Source organism: Sarcophilus harrisii, chromosome 2 (assembly GCF_902635505.1).
Source record: "Sarcophilus harrisii chromosome 2, mSarHar1.11, whole genome shotgun sequence".
Taxonomy (NCBI): domain Eukaryota; kingdom Metazoa; phylum Chordata; class Mammalia; order Dasyuromorphia; family Dasyuridae; genus Sarcophilus; species Sarcophilus harrisii.
The window spans coordinates 611,782,011-611,806,887 of NC_045427.1; the positions used below are offsets into that span (position 1 = coordinate 611,782,011).

A 24,877-nucleotide genomic window follows, 5' to 3' on the forward strand; every position below is an offset into this window, starting at 1 on the left:
AAAAGGCTTACTTAGGAGAAGAGGTTATAAACAAAAATAAGTGGTAAAATAGGCACCAAGAGTGGCAAATATGAAAGAGTTGGGAGAGCATAAAAATAGAAAGGAAAGGAATTTAAAAGAATCAAGTAAAAGAATATGCCATGAGGTGTGAGTATGCCATTGACTGGCAGGTTAAGACGCACAGAGGAGTGCAGATGGCATGCAACTGGCAGACCAGGTCCCAAACCTATCTAAAGTTATATTAATCAATATCTCAAAAGTTGCTTAAAGATGCACAGAGGTTTGACAGATAAACAAGAGAGTTCCATTCTCACAACCACTTAAAATCACTCACAATCACTCTGGTTTTATCTGATAAGAACAAGATGGGCTTCTCCTGATAGAGGAAGATAGTAAGTTTACACCACAATACATATTTCCATATTAACCCTATTTCCAAAAAACAAAAACAAACAAAAAACCAAAAAAAAAAAAAATAAATAAAATAAAGAAAAAAATTAAAGAGCTGCTAAGGAATATTTTTGTACAAATAGGTCCTTTTCTTTTTTCTTTGATTCCTTTGGTATACTGATCTAAAAGTCAAATTGCTGGGTCAAGGGGTATGCACAGTTTTAGAGCTGCTTGGGGATAGTTCCAAACTGTTCTTCAGAATATTTGGACTAGTCTACCACCCCACTAGTAATTCATTAGTATACCTATATTTCCATCATTCCTTTTGGCAAGTCAATAGGTATAAAGTATTGTTATAATTTGGATAGCAGAATGAAATGAAAAAGCTGCTTGAGCTCTCCTAGTTTCTCTTGAAATTCACATGAAACCAAGCCTCTGAACAGTCTGCCAGAATGAAACCACTCTTTTGCTTAAGATAGATTGGAAGGACTTCAAGAAAAGTCAATCTCACTGGGATGAAAGAGGTGTTTAGTCCAGTTCAGACAGAGTTTGTGAAAGCCAATGAGAAGGTCTTAATCACAGTAGATTTGCAACTGAGACCCTCAGTCCTGACTCAATAGCAGGGTAGACCAATGGGGTGGCCTCCAGTTAAAGCTCGAAAGGTAAATTCTGGTAAACCAGTCTGCTTCCTGGAAAGAACAGGTAAAGCTACCCCTTGTTGTGAGCAAAACACCAAACATAAGGGGCCCCTGTGCTCAAAATCAAAGCTCAGAGCTGTTTAGGAAGCTTGGGACAGCACCCACTGTGTCCCAGGATCAGAGTTTGACCACAAAAACAAACAAACAAACAAAACAAATAAATAAAAAGGAAAGTAAACAAGCAAGAAACAGAAAAGAAGCTTGACCACAGAAAGCTACTATGATAACAGGGAAGACCAAAACACCAACTCATATGAGGACAAAATGTCCACAGAGAAAAATCTCAAAGAGTGATATGAATTAGTCTCAAGCTTAAAGAGACTTCTTGGAAGTGTTCATAAAAGATTTTAAAAGGCAAATAAGAGAGGTAGAAGAAACAAATGAGAAAAGAAACAAGAAGTATGCAAGAGAGAATCAACAGATTGGAAAAAGGAAGGAAAAAAATTGACCAAAGAAAACAATTCCTTAAAAAATACAGTAGGCCAAATACAGAATTATTTAAATTTATATTTCTCTAATCAAAAATAATTTAAATATTTTATATGACTATAGATTTGATTTCTTCTCCTAAAAATTACTTGTTTAAATCATTTGACCACTTATTTTGTTTAGATTACAAGATATGTTAATAATCTTTTTTTTTTTTAATTATAACTTTTTATGTACAAGATATATACATGGGTAATTTTGTAGCAATGACAATTGCAAAATCTTTTGTTCCAATTTTTCCCTTCCTTTCCCCCACCCATTCCCCCAGATGGCAGGTTGATCAATACATGTTAAATATGTTAAAGTATATGTTAAATACAATATATGTATATATGTCCATACAATTATTTTGCTATACAAAAAGAATCAGAATTTGAAATAGCATACAACTAATCTGTGAAGGAACTCAAAAATGCAGACGGACAAAAATAGAAGGATTGGGAATTCTATGTAGTGGTTCATACTCATTTCCCAGAGTTCTTTCACTGGGTGTAGTTGATTCAATTCATTACTGCTCTATTGGAACTAATTTGGTTCATCTCATTGCTGAAGAGGGCCACGTCCATCAGAATTGATCATCATATAGTATTGTTGTTCAAGTATATAATGATCTCCTGGTCCTGATCATTTCACTCAGTATCAGTTCATGTAAGTCTCTCCAGGCCTTTCAGAAATCATTCTACTGGCATTTGACCATTTATTAATAGGGGATGGCTCTAATTTTATAAACCTGACACAGTCCCATACTCATTTATAAACCTGACACAGTCCCATACTCAGTATGTATTTGAGAAATGAGGCCTTTAACTCAGAGACTTGTTTAAATTTTAAAATATTACTTCATTGTCTACAGTATGTTTTAGTATAATGTGGTTTCCATACTCACCTCTTTAAATTAGATCTATTTTTGCTTTTGCTTTGTCTGAGATTGTGATTGCTACCATTGACTTTTTAAATTTTAATTTTGCTGAAGCATATTAGATTCTGCTCAGATTCTCATCTCATTTAGGAATGTAAGCTTAACATTATTGAGTCCCTTATTTTTACTCTTCCATGTTTTACTTTTTATGCTTCTTCTGAATTATATATAAATGTCAAACTTTCTATTCAGCTGTTTTTTTTATCCCCATTAGAAAATTAGGAATTTCCATTCCATTCTAAAAATTTCCATTTTTTTTATTAGGAAATTTCTAAAATTTCTATTTTTTCCCCATTTCCATTTCCATTCCATTTTTCCATTTCCAAAATTAGGAAATTCCATTAGGAATTTCCATTGCAAATTTCTATAAATTTCCATCAGGAAATTTCCATTTTCATTTTTTTTTCCCATTCCATTAGGATGCTTAAAAGTTCTCTATTTCATTAAATATCCTTTTTTTTTTCCCTCCTGAAGGATTACACAATTTTGCTGGATAGGTGATTTACAATTGTAATCTTAGCTCCTCTACCTTCCGGAATATCATACTCCATACCTTCCATTCCTTTAATATGGAAGCTATTAAATCTTGTGTGATCCTGACTGTGGACACAAAATATCTGAACTTTTTCCTTCTGGCTGATTAAAGTATTTTCTCTTTGACCTGGGAGTTCTGGAATTTGGCTAAAATATTTCTGATAGTTTTCATTTTGGGATCTCTTTTAGAAGGTGATTGATGTATTCTTTCAATTCCTATTTTATCCTCTGTATCTAAGATATCAGGGCAGTTTTCATTGATAATTTGAAATATGTTGTCTAAGAGGTTGTTCTTTTTTTTTAATCATGGTTTTCAGATAGTACAATTCTTTTTTGAATGAGATATTTACATTTTCTTCTACTTTAAAAAAATTCATTTGAGTTTTATTATTTCTAGATTTCTCATGTAGTCATTAGCTTTCACTTGTCCAATTCTAATTTTTAAGGAATTATCTTCTTCAGTGAGATTTTTAACCTCCTTTTCCATTTGACCAATTGGGCTTTTTAAGGTATTATTTTCTTCAGTATTTGTTTTTGGTGTCTCTTTTACCAAGCTGTTAATTCTCATTCATATTCATTCTCTCTCTCTCTCTCTCTCTCTCTCTCTCTCTCTCTCTCTCTCTCTCTCTCTGTGCATGTGTATGTTTATGTATATAATATATATATATACATATATATATATGCATGTATATGTATCAGTCTTATTTCTTTTCCCATTTTTCCTCTACTGTTTTCATCTCTTTAACTCTTCTACAAATACTTTCTGGGTTTGGCTCCAATTCAATTTTTTTTTTTGATTTTTTTCCCTTCACATTATTGTCTTCTGAGTTTATGCCTTGGTCTTTCCTACCACCATAGTAGCTTTTCATAGTCATCAAATTCTTCCTCTTATTGTTTGCTCATTTTTCCAGGCAATTTTTGTTTTTTTACTTAGAATTTTATATTAGAGTTGGGCTCTGCTTACAAAAAGCTGTGGGAGAGGGCACTCTTCCAAAATTTCAGGCTTTTTTTTTGTGCTTCTGTTTTCAAAGCTGGTTCTAATGGTCTGTAAGTTTTTGGTGCTTTTAAGGTGTTGTGAACCTGGGAGAGATACGGCCACTGCTCTCCTGGTCTTTACTGTAGTCTTTATCCAAGTAAACTGTAGCTATAAGTACAAGCACTCTGCTTTGGTATTGTGACTATGATCCCTATTCCTTTCTAAATGACCCCCACACTTTGCCATTTTTAAGGACCAGAATATCTCTTGACTGAGAGTTCCCAAAACTGTTGCTCCTACAGCCATTGTTTCTGCTACGTGTGACATCCAGATGGACCTCCACCCCAGTACTATGAATTCTCCTGCCAATCTCAAGTTTTCTTAGGCCTGAAAAATGTCTCACCCTTATTTTATTTTATTTTTTTGGCTCTGTTGTCCCAAAATTTGATTTGAGGTATTATTTTAATGTTGCTTGAAAAGAAGTTTGACTAGATGGCTGCCCCTAATCCACCATCTTACTTTCTGTCCTTTTTTCCTTTGATCTGTCACTACATGAATGCCAGTGGTGTGTCAGGGCTATTTACAACTCCTAAACTGAAAGGTTGTAATTTAACAGAAAATTTAGACTAAGTTTCTGATCTGTTCCTTCAAGATATTTTTGTGATCTCTGTTTGGGTCTGTGATTGTCTAATCACAAGCTTGGTGCAGTCATTCCTGAGAGGAATAACATTCATTAATTTTAAAAGAGCATGCAAATAATCAGTATAACAATTTTCCTACAAAAAATATTTTGCAATGAATTTTTATTATAATGGTGTTTCCACAGATGTGTGCAGAATGGACATTACAGACAAATACTGAATTTTAAAGAGGACATGTGACATCAAGAAAAGAGTAAGAGCCAAAAGATTTGGAGAAGAAGTAGCTACAGCAAAACTGACTTATGAAATGAGAATGGTAAACAAATGAGCCTCAACTCAGTATGAAAACTTGATGAATTACCAATACTATACTTATGACAGGCAACTATTCTACTTTACTGACACAATTTAATAAATAAAATTACAGTGAATAGGAGATTAATGTAAGTTGAAACCAACTTGTATTGTGCTATACTTGTGGATTTTAAAATTGCCTTTTAAAAAAATTTTCCATAAATAAATATAATTATATATAGAAACAACTAACTAAATGTTTTAGCTACTAGCTAAAGTCACAACAGTTTGTAAGGATTCAGAATAAGAAAGATACATAAGGAACATAATTTATTGTCATCATTAACATTATATAAAATTAAATCTGTTGCTCCATTGGTGGACCTCAGGATCCATTGCTCTACCAATGTACTTGCCAAAGAGAACTGGGAGGTTAAATGATTTCACAAGGGTCACACAGCTAGTATATATTTAAGATCACAAATTAAGCCAAGGAAACAAAATCCTAAGGCCAGCTCTCTATCCATTAGGCCTTACTGTCTCCATTTAATAACTTATCAATGTTATTATGGTAAAGCTTATATTGCATGTAGATTTTTATCTTATCACAATGCAAATGGTTAGGATCCTCACTGTCCCCCATTTTGCTTGATTTTTTTTAAAATTAGTACTTCTGAGAGTTTTAGGTTTTATGATAAAAGTTACTATTAAAATTCTTTCCCTTATTTCTACAAAATACATGTCTTCACATTACCATAGTCTATAACATACATGGCTGTTAACTCAAGTTAAAATTTATTTTTCTTCCATAAAAGAGAGGGGAAAAAATTTCACAAGAGGTAGTATGGTATCAAGTCAACAGTAAGCATTTATTAAGCATTTCCTATGGGGCCAGGCACCATGCTAAACAAGGAAAAATAAAGAAAGGCAAAAGATTGCTCCTGCCCAAGAAGTTCATAATCTAATAAAAGAGATAATATACCAAAAGGTTGAGTGGTATAAGACTGTTAGATCAGGAATAAGGGGAACCCAGGTTCCAGTCCTCTTTTCCTCACTGATCAACTACATAACTTGTATTACAGGTGTTCATTATTATACCTGACTGGCTCCATTTTCACTGTGATAGAAGCTAGAAACCCACCATATTATGTCTTCCCATGTCTTCAGTGTGATAATGAAAGACCTAGACATACCTCTCTGCCATACCTAAACGTCATCTACTTCTAGAACTTTAGCGATTAAGGCAATATATTTATATACTAGGTAGAAGATGAAAAAGCACTGTGGAAAATACAAGGCCTGACAAAAGCATGAAACCTAACAACATCTGGCAGTCTGCCTTTATTTAGTTTGGGCCTAGAGGGCTAAATCAAGAGCAATGGGTAGAAGATGCCAAAAGGAAGAAAAAATTTAGAGCTATTGAACAGCAGGATGAGCTGCCTTGGGAGGCAGTGAGTTCCCCCTTCCTGGAGGTCTTTAAGGATAGGGTGGGGGATTTTTTTTAAAGCATAGTGTAGGAGGGTCTAGTTCAGGTATGGGTCAGCTCCATGGCCATGAAGGTCTCTTGCTAGTCTAAGGATCCAGACATCTTGTGAAATGTGACAGATGTGAGTTTGGACAACATGGTTTCTGAACTTACTTTTAACTCTGAGATTCTGTGCAGATAATCTAGAAAATAAAGGAATAGTAAAAAAACAAAGAAACAAGCAAATAAATAAAATTCCTAAGAGATCAAAGATCTCTTGGCTCTGCTACTGGCTATATAACTTAACATAAGCATAGTTTAATTCAATTCAACTGAATAGGTACATATTTATAAAGTATTTGCTAAGTAGAAAGAGATGTTGTTGGAAAATGAAAACAAGCAGGATAACTAATCAGCAACTAACCTTAGCAAGCTTACATTCTACTTAACTACTCAGAGCCAATAGTTCCTCAGAACTCTTGGAACTGAATGTCCACTATGTTAATGCAGTGACTAATTCATAGCTAGGGATTGCCATTTGCTTGTATTTTCACATGTTGCATGCTGAAAAGTAAAGTTTGTTTTTTCAGCAAAGACTGGGGAAAAAGATTCAACATTTCTTTCTAAAAGCCAGAATTTAAGAAACCTTTCTCCTTATTCACTGGTACTTAAAACAAACTCTTGCCAAGAAAAACAAATTGTAAAATATAGACTTTGGAAAATGTGAATCATCACCGGTAGAGAAACCCACATTTACTAATTATGTTGCTATTTCAAATGGCTGCTGAACCCCAGTTAAAATTAAACTCCAATTCAATAAGAATTTCTGATTTTACACAGAGAATTTAAATATATTCTTACTTTAAAACAAAAACTATGTGACATAAAAATAACCTGCTTCTTAAACTGGAAGAAAGGAAGAGTGTTAAGATTTGGAGCCACACAGGAAGGCTTGGAGGGGGGAAAGGAAGTTGTATATGTGAATAGTGGTATCAATAAGCTAAACTATCTTATAGGATTGTGCGTTTTTTAACGATTGGGATTTTAATTCTATAATGGTATAAGATACTTCTTATTTGAAGGAAGAAAATTATGGCAGGAGAAGTTGTGCAGGAAAAGTTGACATACAACATTGAGATTGTCTCTAAGTGATATGGACATGCATGTCATTTGTCTAAAAATAAGGGTGGCTTTGATTCTATGACCAGAATGGATTTTATTTATTCATATTTTCAGCCTTCTGGCCTATCTTATTTGTAATCAAACCTAGCAATTCACAAACAGCATTCTTTTAAGTTAGATCCTAGCTTATTCAACTTCCCAACTTCGTATGCTCTATTTCTGAACCTAAATATTTCTCTACTTACTTATTTAAAAAATCATTTGTGATATATTTAATACCAATTAGAATCAATTTGTTTAAACTCTTGATTCTGCTCTTCTATCATGATTAGAATTGTTATGAAGATGTGGTTTCATCAACTCTATAAGCATTTATTAACAGACTCTTTCCAGCATGTGGCAATCTGTACTTTCAAAAGAACTGATTCAACAGAAATATGAGTTAAGTGGTTTGTTTTGAGACCCTTTCCAATACAGGATCCTTTCCCCATTTTCATTAAATCAGTCTAGTGACTGTGCTAATGATTTCAGTGAGAAGGTGTTCTACACATAACCACAGGTGGGTTCTCTACCAGAACCTGCTTTTTGAAATTAGACTCCTCTTGCTCTTAAGGCTATTCTTTCCCTCTTCCTTTCAGCACAATGTGCCAGTTCTGAGTTTCATAGGTAGTCCATTCTCCTGAAAGACAGGTGATGCACTCTTGCTACAGATTAGGGAATACATTTTTTAGTTATGGCCAATGTTTGAATTTGCATTGCTATACCATACACATCTTCTATGAGAAATCTTTTTTTTCCATTCTTTCATTGGTGCTTGGGGGAAAGGGGGTAAGAGGAAGGAAGAAAAGAAGGTAGATCTGAATTATTTGAAAAAAAATTAAATATTAAAAAAAGATACAATACCTTAAAGCAATGAATTTCTAATAGTAGAATTTCAGATACTCTGTGATATAGCTCAACAAAAGTGCAATGTAAACTTATAGACACTATGTGAACTACATTATTATTCTCTGAGACCACTAATATCTCCTCAGGACACAGAAGGGATCCTGGGTTCTTGGAACACAAGTCATGATGGATTTTATGCAAAAAAACTTCAAGTAAGGATTCAGTTATAGGTAGGAGGTCAGCTAGTCTCTCTCCTAATGTATAAAGTCTTCATTTAATTTTAACTTTTTTTTTTTTTAAATGGGCTCAGGTTTTGGAATAGAGCAAGACAGGAACATGAGTAACAATTGTTAGAAACTAGAAATATAGGTGTGCTGAGGAGAGAGGTAAAAAAATATGAAGATGTACAAATTTCATTTCATAATATTCTGATTGGAAAATAGTGTGCTAGGAAATAGAGCATATATTCATAGATTCTGGAACAGGAGAACACCATGGGAAAAATGTCTTATAAAATCAGTGTAGTAGGACTACGTAGGAGAGGACCAAGTATATGGAGAGGGAGACCATCAAAGAATGCAAAGATGTCATAGTGTGGCAGTAAAGGAACAAAGAATTGGATTAGAGAGAAATTTTAGAGGAAGGACTTACAGTCTGGCAATAGACAACTCTGAAATGGAAAATGGAGCTGATAGCAACAGTTTCCCAACTATTACAGTGAGAGTGGAGAATTATTTACATGATTGATCTGTACTGCTGGCAGAGACTGAAGCAGAAAAAAATGAAAGTACACAGGAAGCAAGTGTGACCTTGCCCTTGACTCCTCACACAAGGGCAATGGTTGCAAGTCATATAGCAGATATCATAAGTGTTGCAATCCAGCAAGAATATTGATCTGAGTCTTTTCATAGATGGCAGGTATCCAAAGCACATATGGTACATTAAGAATAACCCTAAAATTTTATGTGCCAGACTTGACCAAAGATTCGATTCTAATTTATATTTCTAGCATTCATCTGGAAACCTAGAGTTAATGGAACAGCAACATTGTAAGGACCTCATTCTTCTGTCACTTATATCTATGTCACACTTAGTCAATAGCTGGCAATCATGATTAGTACAAAGAGATGCACTAATGCAAAAAAAGGCAGGAATGGAGGAAAGTCAAAAGGAAATAAAGTAAATGCTGACAGACATGCAGCAAAAATCAATGAAGTAAAAGTGCATCAAACACTGATGTCTGTAAGTGTGTGTGTGTGTGTGTTTATCTATGTATGTTTGTCCCCAACTTAAGTGCGTCTATCAAATTAATGTAATCCTTAAATCCATTGTCAACATCGTAAGAGTCTTCAAATTTAAATGTGTTGCTATGACTTGCACCTACTTTTATTCTCCTGAGTGAATAAAATGACACTTATCAAGCGCTTACGCTGCAGATACAAACAGAAGAGAAACAACCTGTATTCTCAAAGAGCTCTAAATCTATTTGGGGGCACAATAAATATAGGAAAGTTCAGCTGGAATGCTGATATAAAGAGCTAAAAAAGGCCTAAAGATTCAATGATAGGGTGGTAGGAAAAACCTAATGGCATGGATTTCCATTTTAATGGAAGAACTCTCACCTCATTAAGTGACGTAATCAGGTATGTTGATAATCCAGGCTGCCATGAATGGGGTTAGACTGGCGGGAAGGATAGAGGCAAATGGGAAGAACACCACTGCTGGTAGCTGTCCAGTAGACTCAGACAGAACAAGTATACTCTTTCTTCCAGGTAACATTCTTATAATATCGCTTTCATATTTTCCCCAGTAAAGACTTTTTAGGGGTGAATATTCCCAATTGCTTCAAGCAGTTCTCAAATGGGAAGGTATCCTATTCCCTGATCATCCTGACTGCCTTCCACTGGTTACATTATAGTTTGCTAGTACTAAAACTGTGGCAAAAGAACTAAATAGCAGAACAGAGTAAAAGAAAAGATAATGCAATTATCACCACTTTTGTTCTGAACAGAAAGTTGATCAATGCAGTTTTGATGCAAAATTAGATTTTGAGAGGTTTTCTGATAATACTTCACATCTATAAATCTTGAAGTTGTAAAGCTTAAATACAATATAAGCTCATATTTATCCCTATTAAGTTTAATCTTATATTCTGCTTGAAGTTCTAACCTGTGGGATCTTTTTGTACTTTTATTTTCTGCCAAATCCTTGATCACCAAATTGTATTTCTATCAAATCTCAGAATGCAATATTGGAATACTGCACTATAAGGATCCATGACGCTAAAAGGAGGAAGAGGGGAAAATTTGGAAGAGGCAGCCAAAACCACTACAGATATATCTATTTTCTACATAGATTTCTGGGGATTTACAACAATAGAGAGTTAGGCTATAGATGAACTTAGACTTTAAAAGAACATAAATAAGAAATAAGAATGAGGGCAAATAACTTAAATTTAATGTAAAAGAAAAGGAAGGACATAAGCATTTATTACATACTTACTATGTGCCAGATATTATGCTAAGTGCTTTACAAATATTACCTCATATGATCTTCATTACTCTGGGAGGCATATAATAATGTTATTATTATACTAAGTAGGTATATATTATTATCGCTCACTTTACAGTTGAGGAAACTGAAGCAGAAAGAGTTTAAGTGCTTATCCAGGGGAATTTAGCTAATATCTGAGGATGATCTGAACTTAGTTACTGTTTCTGACTCTAGGCCCAGTGCTCTATCCAGCCAGCTGTTTTCCCAAAGGTCCTATAAGAAAAATACCAGGAAAGTTGAAGACAAGTACAAGCAGAGATTGGTTGTCCATATAAAAGACCAAAAAAAAAAAAAAAAAAAAAAGTGCTTTAGATTATCTTAAGGAAAAAAAAATTTTTTTAAAGCAATACTAGATATAAGAGGAAAATCAAGAAAGTAAAAGGATACTGTTTAATGGACCCAGGAAGATATTAATAGATATGATAAAGAGAAAAATATTATCCTTTGCTTCCATTTCTTCTAAAAAAAAAAAAAAGAATGGGATAAAAACAGTTTCCTTAAAAAGTTGAAAGTCAAGATAAGTGAGGAGATGGTAAAAGATCATCTAAATGACTTCAAGGAACTTGGCCTTGATAAACTACATATATCTCAGTGTTCTGAACTGTTGAATAGAATAGGTGAACTACAAATCTCAAACTGATCTCTGTTGAATCCAAGAGATATCTCAGGACTGAAGATGGACAAGTAATTATTTTATACAAAGCATTTGTGAACTTCTTCACTCACTTGTAACATCCTAGAACAAAATGATTAAGGGGAATATTTATGAATATTAAGAAAAAAGTTTACTACTAAGAGCTGACATAGGTCCCTGTCACTCTTGCTTAATTTTTCCAAAAAGGGTAACTGGAATGACATGGATATAGTGCAGCTACATTTTAAATAAGGTATTTTAAAAATCTTTCATGATGTCTTTTTTAGACAACACCGAGGACTCTAATTCAGGTCATTCTAAAGTTAAATGGTGTTAGAACTGGCTGAATGAGCAAATCTAAACAACAAGTAGTTCAGTGGAAACTGTACTGAACTTCTATTTAAAAGCTCTGAGTCTGAATCAAAGTTCTACTTACTACCTCTACAACCATGTGAGGGCCATCTCCAGTCATGATGACAGAGTATCTGGCCACTAGAGCCAGATGGCTTAGGAGGAGAAAGGGAGGTAGGTAGGTGCCCTTGCACACTCCAATCCAACTCACCTGCATGTCATGCCATCATATCCTTGACTTTAAGAATGAAGGACAAATAACAAACTTTATGAGTAGTGGGTAGGAGGTGCCCACTGAGGATCCCACTGGATCTGACCACTTGGGCAACACAGTTCTTTTCTTTCTTTTCCTTGTTCAGTCCCTTCTTTCTGTCCCCATAACCAGCAAGTTCTCTGCCCAAAGAAATGTAAATTTTGATTGCTGAAATCTTACAAGCTATCTTAGGATTTAGGGGCTAGATTTCTTTCTTAAGGACCATGCCTCTAAATCACTCTGGCTCTCCTAGATTGACTAACTGATAATAGGTTCCAGGTCAAGCCCCACTTGGCCACAGTTTGGGTCCTGATTGGCTCCAAATGAATGTAAATAGCAATTGTTTTTGTTTTGGCCAGAAACCTTGAGGGTTTTGCTGCCTCATTTTTTACCTAGTTTTAAGAACTGATTGGGCATTTATTCATTGTTTTAGTTAGAGTGAGATCAGTTAAAGATCTCAGCTTAAAAAGGCCAAAATCTCGCACTACATCGAGGACCATCTCCAGTCGTTCTGATCTATATCTTCCTGTTAAATCCAGATGGTGTACTGGTGACTTTGAACAGCTCTCTCTCACTTAAATTTAAATAACTTACATATCATAGTATCACCTCCTTGATGTCATGGCCCTCTTTGAGAATGAAGGACAAACAACAACAATATGATCATGTAATTACTTGTAAAATGGAGATGATAAAAATTTATAATTCAAAGGGATATATAAATTCTGTAAACCATAAAATTCTAAAGAAATTGTTGCCTCAGTGTCGACCTGAAAAGCTCTCTCATTAAAAGTCCTACATTTCTTGTTCCTGTTTAAGAACTCCATCAATGAATGCAGTAGTAGTATCTTATCAAAATCAGGCAGGATGGTAAATATAGTGGCTGTCAAAATCAGAATCCAAATACAGTTAGACAGGATGGAACAATGAGTAGTTAACACCTTGTATTTCTACTTTCCCCCCTAAAAATTGTTTTGAGATAAACATATGGTTGTATACTAGGTTTGAAGAAAATTAACTGCACTAGTCTATGATGCAGAGAGGGAGGAGGAATCAGAATATGTTTAGATGGAAATGAAAGTGAAAAAATACTTATGAGTTCTAGCAGACAATAAATTCTGCTTAGTCAGCTCTGTGTAAAAGTAGCCAAAAAACCTGATATTATCTGAACCTTCATGGCTATTTCCAAAGAAAAAGAAAAAGAAGATAATCCTGCTACTATACTCTAGATCTAGTTTGGGGAGGCCACATTTTAGAAGGGATGTTGTTAAGAAGCTGGAGAACTTCATGCCCCAAGATAGGAAGGGCACTTGAAACTATGCCCAATAATGACTGGGTGAAGAACCTGTGCATGTTTAGGTTGTAGAAGGGAAAAACCTAATAAAAATCTAAGAGAAACCTCTAAGAAGGAGAGCTATCCAAAACTGTAATGGGCTGCCTCAAGGGCATAATGAGCTTCCCTTAATTGGAGGTGTTTAAGTAGAGGCTGGTTGCCCACTTGAGTGGAGTGCTATACAGGGGATTCATTGTTTGGTTGGGTATTAAATTAGATAATTTCCTTCCAACTCATATTCTTCCTATTAGAGTCTATTGCTTAGGAACCTATAACACATTCTGGTTCCTAAACTAGTTCAGCTGCTAAAAAAGATATCTTGACAAGAAAGTAAACAGATGAAGATCACTTTATTACAAAGTCTATAAATTTCCTGGTTTTACTGTTTCTAGTTCAGGCCTAAACATGCCTTATACATACATTCCCACACTCTTTAGCATATTCCCATATTCACTCACCCATAAAAGAAGAGTATGAAGGTGGCACTAAATGCATATGAATTGAGATTTAATTTAATTTAATTACTTGGACTCAATTGGGCCACAATTCATGGTGAAGGCCTTACACAATTATTTTCATTCTCTAGTATGCACATGAATAGTAATGAGAAATAAAATAAATTCTTAAAATTTTTCTTTTGCCCTCTAGAACAATATAGTATAGATTCAGAGCAACAGAGGATTTTAGGGGTCCATCCAGTCCCATCTCCTCACTTTAAGATGAGGAAAGTTAGATGCAGTAAAGTTAAGCCATTGAGTCACAGATGTATGAATACATGCCTACTACTATTGCTACTGCTGCTGTTGCTGCTGGTGCTACTACTGCTACTGCTGCTGCTGCTGCTGCTGCTGCTACTACTACTACTACTACTACTACTGGGTGAAGAAGCTGAGCACGTTTAGGTTGTAGAAGGGGAAAACCTAATAAAAACCTAAGAGAAACCTCTAAGAATGAGAGCTATCCAAAAATGTAATGGACTGACTCAAGGGCATAACTGCTGCTACTACTACTATTGCTGCTGCTGCTTCTACTACAACTACCACTGTTACTGCTGTTGATGGTACTACTACTGCTGCTGCTGCTACTGTTTCTACAACTACTTTCTTCTTTTTTCTCTGTGAACCTCAATTTAATGACTTTTATTCTACTCACTTTGAAAACTTTCCTATAGACAATTAACAAAGTTATGATGATATTTCTTTATAATAAGATTCTACTACAGTTTTTCAGGAGGCGAAAAAAAACCAAAACAAAACAAACCCAGTAAGGGTACAAAAGGTTCACTATGCAGCAATATGAATACACTTAATACTTGGCTCCCTAGGAAAAGGTGCTGCATTTGGGAACCTTTTACTCTAGTATTTCTTCTTTCAATAAGAGAAAATCAAGTTCTAGATTCTTAGTTGCAGATGTGAATATCTGTATGCTTGTCCAAAGTATCTTTCCAGCTTGTAAAAAGATCAGGAATGAAGTTTATCATGTACAGGGAGCAGTAAGAGGATTTTGCACATCCTCTTTGGCTATATACTCAAGAAAGACTGTTTATAGTCTACAAGAGGGCTTCTTAAACTTTTTTCCACTCATGACCCCTTTTCACCGGAGAAATTTTTTTTACATGACCCTGGGGATAAGGTATATAAAACAGGCATACAAATCAAACATTTGCTGATATTCATAATTTTGTGACCTCTACATTCAGTTATGAAACCCCATATGGGGTCATGACTCATAGTTTAAGAAGCTGGGGGACTAGAAAATATCATTTTCACAGTTTCTCTTATATCATTTTATTTTTTGAATTTTTCAGGTATTTATGCATTGTCTCACCAAACAGATCTTAAATTCCTTGAAATTACAAACTAAAATCCTGTATTCTGAAATCTTTCACTGTCCGTACAGTACATTTTTTCTACAAAAGGAGGACCCTGCCAATTTCTTACTGAGACAAATCAAGGCCATTCAACACCAGTTTTTTTTTTTTTTTTTTCATTTTTTTTAAATTTCAAAACTCCTTGCCATCATCTTTCATTCTTTTACTTTCCCCCAGTCCTTAAGAAAAACTACTTAACAAGTATTGCCAACGCTAACTTTTTATATATACACTTGATTCCAACCCCTCTTAGCAATTTTGCACATTGCATCCTCAATCATTCTGTCTCTAGAATTTTCAACTTCTTTCTATCTAAGGGTTCCTTTCTTACTGTCTTCAACAGTGCCCAAGTCTCCTGATCCCTAAAAGCAATAACATTTTAGTTCATCTCTTCTTACTTAAAAATAATTGCAGCAGTCTCCCAAATGGTCCTCCTCACACTAGTTGCTACCTACTTCACTTCATCTTACACACTGCTGCCAAAGTAATTTTCCTTAAGGGTCAACCGACCATGGCAATCCCCTACAGAATCAGTAGCTTACTACTGCCTCTAGGTTATAATATAAACTCTTTAATTTGCCTTTGAAAACCTTTGATATCCCAGCCCCGAACTATCTCAGCTTCAGTAGATATTACTCAGCCCATCTATGTTCTGCGATCTGGTCAAAACTGTTTCTCAGATATGAGATACTCAAATTTCCTGTCTCCTTGCTTTTGCCTTAGCCCCATCTTCCCTGGCCCCCTCGTCTTTACATGGAATGCCCTTTCTCTTTATCTCTGCCTTCATGTAGTTCTTGATTCTTTCAAGATGCTGCTCAAATACTATCTTCTATATCAAGCCTTTCCTGCTATTCCCAACAGTTTCTTCCCTTCCAAATGACTGTATTTATTCAATTTATATTTATTCTCCACATACTTAGATATGTCTTTGTTGTCTTTCCCATTAACATGTAAGTTCCTTTAAAGCAAAAATGTCTTCATTCTATCTTTGCATCCTTAATACCTAGCAGAGTGTCTGGTACATAGTAGTGCCTAATGGATGTCTGCCGATTGACCCAAGAGTTAAGATGAAAAAAGGGGATTGAAGTCAGAGTCTCTGACTTCCTTCTAAGTGAATTCCAGGCTCAATAAGTGATACTAGCACTAAATTAGTTTTATGGATCTCAAATCTGCTTGATCTGTGCATCGCCTCCAGGAGCAGAGATGGAAAGCTGTCCATGCTTTCTCATCCTGTGCCACTTTTTTTCTTCCCACAATTCTTCTACAGGAGCCACCCATATAGTATTCCTTAGCTTTCCAGACATTTCCTGGGTGCAAGTGAAGGCTGCCTATCCATTATCTCATGGTAGTCAAGTCATGCAAAAACCAGAACAATGATGAGCTTTTCAAAATTACAGTAAGGTACTGGCTTGTAGGGTGTACACATCTTGACCATTAAAAAGTGAAAATGCAGCAAATTCAAAAGTATGAAACTTGAATAAATCTATGCAAAATAAGTACATTTTCAAAAATTAAAGGAATATATCTAGAAGCAGTTAATGATTAATCTCTGAAGATTGTATCCATGCTCCCCTATAGCAAATAAGACCGCTCTGTGCTTTGACCCAGCAGGCAGTGGTATTAGAAGAAAAAAACCAAAATCACCCAAGGCTGGTTACAGATGTCACAAAGTCCCAGGCACTGTCAATGGCAGCCAACCAGATGTCCGACCTACTGGGAGCATTTCACTTCTCAGATTTGTGATTGAAAAGATATAACTGCCCTGTAGTCATTTCAAGTCTGACCCATAAAGAGGCAGGGAAGCAAACTACTGGATTTCTCTACTGTGGTATAAGTAATCCCAGTATACTGAGTTTCCAGGATTCCCTTTCCCCCGTCCCCCCCCCCCCCAAAAAAAAAAGGTATGTTATAAAAAGCAGCTCAGTATTTTAAATGTTCTCTAAAATGGTCATAGGGTAGTTGGTAGTTCTCTGCATGTCATAGTGTTGAGGATATTTCAGGAATATGTCTGGTAGAAGCTACAGAAAGAAAAGGGTGTGTTCCAATTATGTTTCTTGAGAGTTGAAAATGTGCTATGTTCTTAAAAACAGAGAAGGATAAGGAAGGAGTAGAGCTCTGACAGGAATGATCACAGAAACCTGAAGTCCTGGCTCTTACAGACAGATATGCTGTTGTGCAGCCTACACTTAAGTCTTACAGAGCAGTAATGGTCCTAAAAGGGAACTAATAGCAAGCTTCCAGCTGTGACTGGCATCTACAGCTCCTAAATTTTCAGAATAGATGCCTGCATATTTTTTTCTTCTTCTTTAATACATAAAGGAAGACAGTGGGAGGAAAATCTAGGATTGGTTAAAAATTGGTCAATATTACCAAGAAAATATTTTTATGAATGCAGTACACGTTCTCTCCCATCCCCCCTGGGTAGACTCCTGAATGGCACTGATATTCTATGGAAGATATTTGGTTAAATATACAGTAACAGAGTCCCTACTGGTCAGAGCTAGTGAAGCTGTTCTTTTAGCTCAGTAGCATGGAATTCACAGTACATAGTACAAGGGAAGCTGGAGAACAGAGATCTACTCCCACCAAGTGCTTTTCACTTTGAAATGTTTTCAAAATCAATGACGGCTATCCATGCTGAGAAGAGTGTGGAGCAGCTTCAAGTTGTATATGTAGTCCTTGTGTAGAAAATAAACATAGTTTTATACAGCATGTTGCTGTTCTCTACTTTAGAACCAGCCCGGGGACCATGTGATGTGTCCATTGCTATGGTAACTACACTTCAGTAGTGAACAGTGGAGCAAATTGGCCGGTAAAACATGTATAAGTTGTCTATGTGTAAGTAACTGCTGCTCAGGAGCTATAATAACTTACATTCTGTCCCAACTTTTAATAGTTAAATTGCTGCATGAATAATTGGAAGGAAGGTGATTTGGTTTCCTAAAGTTAACTCCCCATAGAGGACTCCTCCGATGACTTGAGGGGAAGCCTGGGATCTGGAAGTCTGTCACAGGACTCTGCAAGCCAAAGTAGCATGGAGTGGATGAGAAAGGCTTTGACCAAGGACCTTGCACAAATTAGGATAAACACATAGATATTTTTGGTCCTGGCAAGCTTGTGAATCAGACCAAAACACAGAATGGTCAATAGTACTCTGGGATACTGAGGTCACTGCTTTGACCTTTGACATTTATAGATGTTTGAGCTAAACATTAATAAGGATTGAAATAAAGATTAAATGAGGAGAAAGGTTACAATACGAAGATGACAAAGAGCACAATTACAATACCTTCAATCTAATTTGTTTAAGTTATTAACCTAGCAAAATGAACAAAAATCAAGACACTGACTATCACCATTTCATTGTTAACTAATGCAAAACACTTGCCACACAAGGAAAGGGAAAAGAGTCTAGAAAGAATTCCTTATAAAACTATTGAGCATTTACTGTGTTAAGTACCAGAGATACAAATATAAGGAAGCAATGTAGTCTCTGCCCTCAAGGACCTTGTATTCTAAAAGGAGCTAAAATAAAGGGGCACTAACCAGGAGAAGGAAGTGACAAATTACAAATAGCAACAAGATCAGCTCTAAACCAGGAAGCCTCATTCTGGGAAAGAAAAGATAAAAGCTTACCTAGCAGAAATTAAAGCGGACCCAATAGGCAGAGTCCAAAATTCTATTGGGACCATGAGGAGAAGGATGAGGACAATGATAGGAATACAGAGGGCAAAGGCTGGAAATAACCAGGAAGGAAGATAGCAAATAGTTAATTCTATTATATGTAGACATGAGGAAGTCATGGATCACTGGTTTAGTCTAATAAGCTCATCTACAGATGTTATAGAGGATAATGGAAGCATATGAGTAGTTTTACTTTATAAATTATCCAAAGCAGTTGAAGAGAAAACAAGCCTGTAGGGAATTTTGGTATGAGATACTGCTAAAACAGATCATCCTAAGAATATTTGGAGATAAAACCAGAAAAGGGAAGACAACAACAAGAAGCAAAAACAGATGGAATATATCTGCAGATTTCTTTTTTAAAACAAGGAATTATTCTTATTAGTGACAACAGAAGATCCATTTCCTACAAATGGACTTTATATGCAATTTGAGACAAATGTACATTTTCTCAATCTGAATAGCTCTCATTTTGGAAACATTTCATAGTTAAAATTAAATTGGAATCTACTTCTACTTCAGTATCTCCCATATGATTCATGGGAATGGGACAACAGAACATAGGAAATCAGGAGAGGGATTTAGAACTGACCAAATACAGAGAGAGGTCATTTGTACTGGAGACGACAACTTGGAAGCTGCTCTGAGTTTAATTCTCAAGACACTTCAAAAAGTAACAATATGGCCTTAGTTCTAAAATAAAAATAATAATAATAATAATAACTAACATTTATATAGTGCTTCCTACATACCACATACTATACTAACTGCTTTACAACTGTTATCCCATTCGATCCTTCCAACAACCCTTCCATGTCTGCCCATCTGGAATGAATGCTTGTTTTTGTTCTCCCATAAATCCATCAGAAGGCTCACCCAGTATGTTAATTATTCTTTTGACACTGAATATATATCATTCACTGTCTATCTGTCAATACTTTCCCTAACGATCTTTTTTTTTTTAAATCATGTGTTTCCTGATGTTACCTTTTACTCTTATTCACTTCATTGGTTATACTTGGCAACCTTCTCAGCCATCATACAACATTTTTCTGTGTTATGTGCATTTTCAGTTCTTTAGAGACTATTGTTACCATTCCAGAGCTCTTATATAATACTGTTAGGATAACAGTATTAAAAAATGTACCTTTGTTTATGGAAAAAAGTTTTAGGTTATTAAAAGATGTGCACCTCCCTGAAGACAATCTAGTATATTCCTGTCCATCTGTATAGGTCTGGGCCCAATGCGCTATTCATATGCACTGTGTGTTCCTGATATAAATATTGACATTGGATCTATAAGCTGACTTTCTTCATCTACTAAATCTTCCTATGTGAATTCTGAGATAGAAATGGGGAGCAGAACACAATACAAGTAGCTCAGGTAATTTGAGAGGAATGGAAAAGTGCTGGGGAAGGCTGTATGGTAGTAAAAAGGAATCAATTTTTTATTTTTATTTGTTTTTTTGCTGATACAATTGGGGTTAAGTGACTTGCCCAGGGTCACCCTACTAGGAAGTGTTACGTGACTGAGGCCCGATTTGAACTCAGGTCCTCCTGACTTCAGGGCTAGTACTCTATCCACTGCACCACCTAGCTATACCAGAAATCAAATTATCTTTTTTTTTTTTTTTTTTGCTTAAGTATCATTTCTTTATTATAGTTCAGTGATTTAAGGAATAAACATATAACAACTATTCTTATATAGTGCTCTAAGACACAAAATTACCTTTCATTATCAGTTCATTAATTGCCAGCTTGGAATTTGTGATAATTTAACACCAGATACCTGGTTATTATATAACAAGGAGGCATAGATGAATAGAATGATTCTTTTTTTTATTTATAGCTTTTTGAAATCAAATTATCTTAAACAAATTTCAAGGACCTAGCCAGCACAACTTTAAAACAAGAGGAAACAACAAAACCAAATTTAATAGAAGAAAAGAGAATTTTAACCTTTAATATTAGTTGACTAAACTTAACAAAAAAAAAAAAGAGAGAGAGAGAGAGAGAATGATGAAATGGACATGAATTCAATCATTTTTTTTACATACAAGATATAGTTATACACATAAATTGATAATAATGATGATGATACCTATGATTAATATAACACATCAAAATTTGAAAAACATTTACACATGTCAATTGATTTGATCTTCAAAACAACCCTGTGAGGTCAGTGCCATTATTATCCCCATTTTACAGATGAGGAAACTGTGGTAGGATTCAAAGCTAGGTCCTCTTACTTCTAAGTCCTGTGGTCTACCCATTGCTTCATCTAGCCTTCTTTAATATATAAAGACACATATAACATGAGAAGGAGGATATGGACCAAAATTCAATATGCTTTAGGAGATGCTGAAAAAAAAAGCAGGAGTTGCAATCATAATTTCAGATAAACAAACAGAGCAGTCTGATATTGTTTAAAAAAAGATAATACTGAGAAACATAAATAATCCTTAAAGATGTCAAAGACAACGAAGTCTTATAATTATTAAGTATATAGGTTCATCAAATGGTGTAACATCCACATTCCTAAAAGTTAATTGAAATACAAAAAGGCAAAACAACCTGACAACTATATATATATATATATATATATATATATATATATATATATATATATATTAACCACTTCTGCACATATGGATAAATTTATAAGGAAAAGCTAGAAAATAAAATGCCAAAATAAAAGATAGCCTAGGTAAATTTAAAATGAATTAGAAATTAAAGAAATAATCAGAAACTTTATATACAATTCTATATAACAAATCTGAGAAATTAAGTGAAATATACAAATAACTATAAAAATATGACATATTAAAATTGCTAAAACAGGAAATAGAAATTCTAAAAAAATTCCTAATCCTGTAAAAGGCTAGAACTCTGGAGACGTATACTTGAAACAAGGTGTTAACTCAGTGGAAATGATGAGATAATGGTCCTCTAAGTTCATACATAATCAGTATGCTATAATGATATAATTACAATAAGGTATAAGGGCTAACAAGAACTAGAAGATAGACATTTCATCTTTGACCAGTCTTGTGGTGGATGTCTTGCCTTCATCACTTCACTAAGACCAAGGACTCGGGCTGATCCCGAGGTCCTCCAGAAAGCTAGCCCAAACATTACATAATCCCAGAAAGGGAAATCAAATAAAACAAAAATGAACTATTAAAGGAAAAAAGGCATGATCTGATCCAGATGGATTTACAAATCAATTCAATTAAACTTGATGGAGCATTTAATATTTAAGCTACTAATAAAGAAGGCAAATAGTTTTCAAAATAAGTGCAGACTATTAATAATTATATAAAATATAGCTTCAAATTGCTAATAACAAAAGAAATGACAATAAAACCAACTTTTAGGTTTTATTTCACAACTAACAAATTGACAATGGAATAGTCAATGTTGGGGAGATTATGGAAAGAAAGGCACATTAATATACTGTTGGTGGAATTGTGAATTTGATATAATATAGCTTCTAGGGGAGACAGCAGTAAGGTTCCCTGACCTTAGGAGGCTTTTATTCTAACAATCTGTCAGCGATTCTAAAGATCTATGGCTTTGGAATCAATGACCCCAAGAATCCCTACACCCAACCTAAGAATATTATTGTTCTAACAATCTGTCTGTCTTAAGTAATAACCAAATTCCAGAGACCACTTCTTGGTCCTACCTCTAGGCCATAAAATTAACATATCTATAATATGAAGAACTAGATAAAATGTGTCTCTTTGCTTCTGTTTCTTTGCTAAATTCTCATGGAATTTAGATCGCTTCCATGGCATTACAATTAGAATAAACTTTGCCCTTAACTTGGAGATAGGTTCAAACCTGCAAATTCTTTTGAGATACCTCATGACACCAGTTCGTGACCCCCAGTCTTTTGGGGTCCCTTCCCAAACTCAACAAATTGGTCCAACAATTCTGAAAAACAATTTGGCATTATGTGAAAGATATTACTAACTAATCTGTTAATACCTTATATCTACTTTACACCACTATGTGCCCAAGGAGATTAATGACAGAGAGATTTTATTATATATAAAGTATTTAGACACATTCTGTAATTGCCAAAAGCTGAGAGCAAAGATGTATTTATTAAGTTCAAGAATGGTTAAATAAAATGTGGCAACTGAGTAATAGTACTTCATAACAAACAACAAAGATGATGAATTCAAAAAACACAATCTGGTTTATTGAACTGATAAAGAGCGAAGAGAAAAGAACAATATACACAATGATAAAAAAAAATAGTATGAAACTAGACCTGAAGACAATTGCAAAGGGTAACAGAATTCAGATCAAAAGCAATGACCATATATGAGGAGAAGGCTATTTACTAGAACGTGATTGTATTGAACCCCTTACCCACCAATGCAACAAAGGAATGTTTTATTTTATTTTTTAAGAACCAAGAAACTGCTGCAGTCAAAATACATGACCTTCAATGAGTAGAGATTGCTCTTTGGTAGGCAAGGGCAACCCCAATTCAAAGGACAAACTCATTTGAACAACATTGTGGAGGCAGATGTTAAAAGATAAGATGAAGGACAATCTCCCCAAACAGCAAAAAGCAGGGACAGGAAGAAATGAGGTTATAGGGAAGTTTATATAAGATGTGGGCAATACTGGGTAATATTCCCAAAGCATTTTTAGATCCAAATGAATAAGGACCACAAAGACAAATGAAATGGGGACAGATCTGGCAGCATTTCAATAGCAATCTATTGTCATCCTTGATTACAGGATTCACTATATTTGAACTCTTCCAACTCTGGACTGAAAGTGATAGTGAAACAATGAAAGGAATCTGTAAATAGTAGTCATTGTTTTGGATAGTTTACTTAACTATTTATTTGTTGGTTAGTAAGAGAGGATATCAAGAAAGAGGGAGAAATGGGTAATTGGGAAATAATAATATGAAAAATGAAGTGTATAAAAATTTTTTAAAAAAAGAATGCTATTAAATATATGGAAGGAAACTAGAAATTAGTAAATCAATAATATGAGAGAATAGGGAAGGTTTTGCAGATGATTATCTACATTAGATTGTCTTTTTTTAATCACACAACTTCCTGAAAGATATAGAAAACATAACATCCTACTGAGCTTATTATTGATTTTTTTAAAAAAGTATTTGAGTTTGTAGAACAAAATGTGCAGCCTCAAAAGCCCTTCTAAGAAAAGGTTTCTCCCACATGTACATTAAAATCACACACATCTAGCTATATGTCAGTTTGGACAACAGAGATAATATTGTTCAATGATTAGCCAGGAACTGATATCAAAAATATCAGGATAAGCTGACTTTTCATATACAATAATCATCAGTGTCAAGGAAAATATTCTGTGCAAAATCTAAACAACCATAAAAAAGGATAAAAGGATTAGGTATTAATGAAGAAATTCTACAAATGATTTTCTTTCAGATAATGTTGCAGTGAGGCAGCTAGATGAGAGTTGTTAATAGAGCACTGGACTGGGGCGTACAGAGGATCTGAGTCTGAATTCCAACTAAGGCAGCTACTAGCTGTGAAATGCTGAGTGAGTCACTGCAGAATCTCTCTTTAATTCAGTTTCCCTATGGGTCAAGCAAGAATAGTGATAGCACCCACTTCCAACAGTTCTTGTGAGGATAAAATGAGATAATACATGTAAAGTGCATACTCTAAAGAGCTATGTAAATGTTAGTTATTATGACAAGGAATTGCAATTTGAGTCTTGGTTCACTATACAAACTCCTCAGGGAAATCTAATGCAAAGTT

The 24,877-nt window shown here is 34.8% G+C and overlaps 1 protein-coding gene and 1 long non-coding RNA gene across 4 annotated transcripts in view; one reads left to right on the forward strand and one right to left on the reverse strand.

The window, feature by feature from the left end:
* The window catches only part of LOC116421070, a 77,297-nt gene extending 71,566 nt beyond the window's left edge, over nt 1–5,731 (forward strand). Inside the window, exon 3 of the long non-coding RNA XR_004231392.1 lies at nt 4,833–5,731. This is a non-coding gene — a long non-coding RNA (uncharacterized LOC116421070). The remainder of the gene's footprint in view (nt 1–4,832) is intronic.
* Nucleotides 1–24,877, reverse strand: part of ADK (adenosine kinase) — a 618,595-nt gene that overhangs the window by 82,955 nt on the left and 510,763 nt on the right. The gene's annotated exons all lie outside the window — the stretch shown is intronic.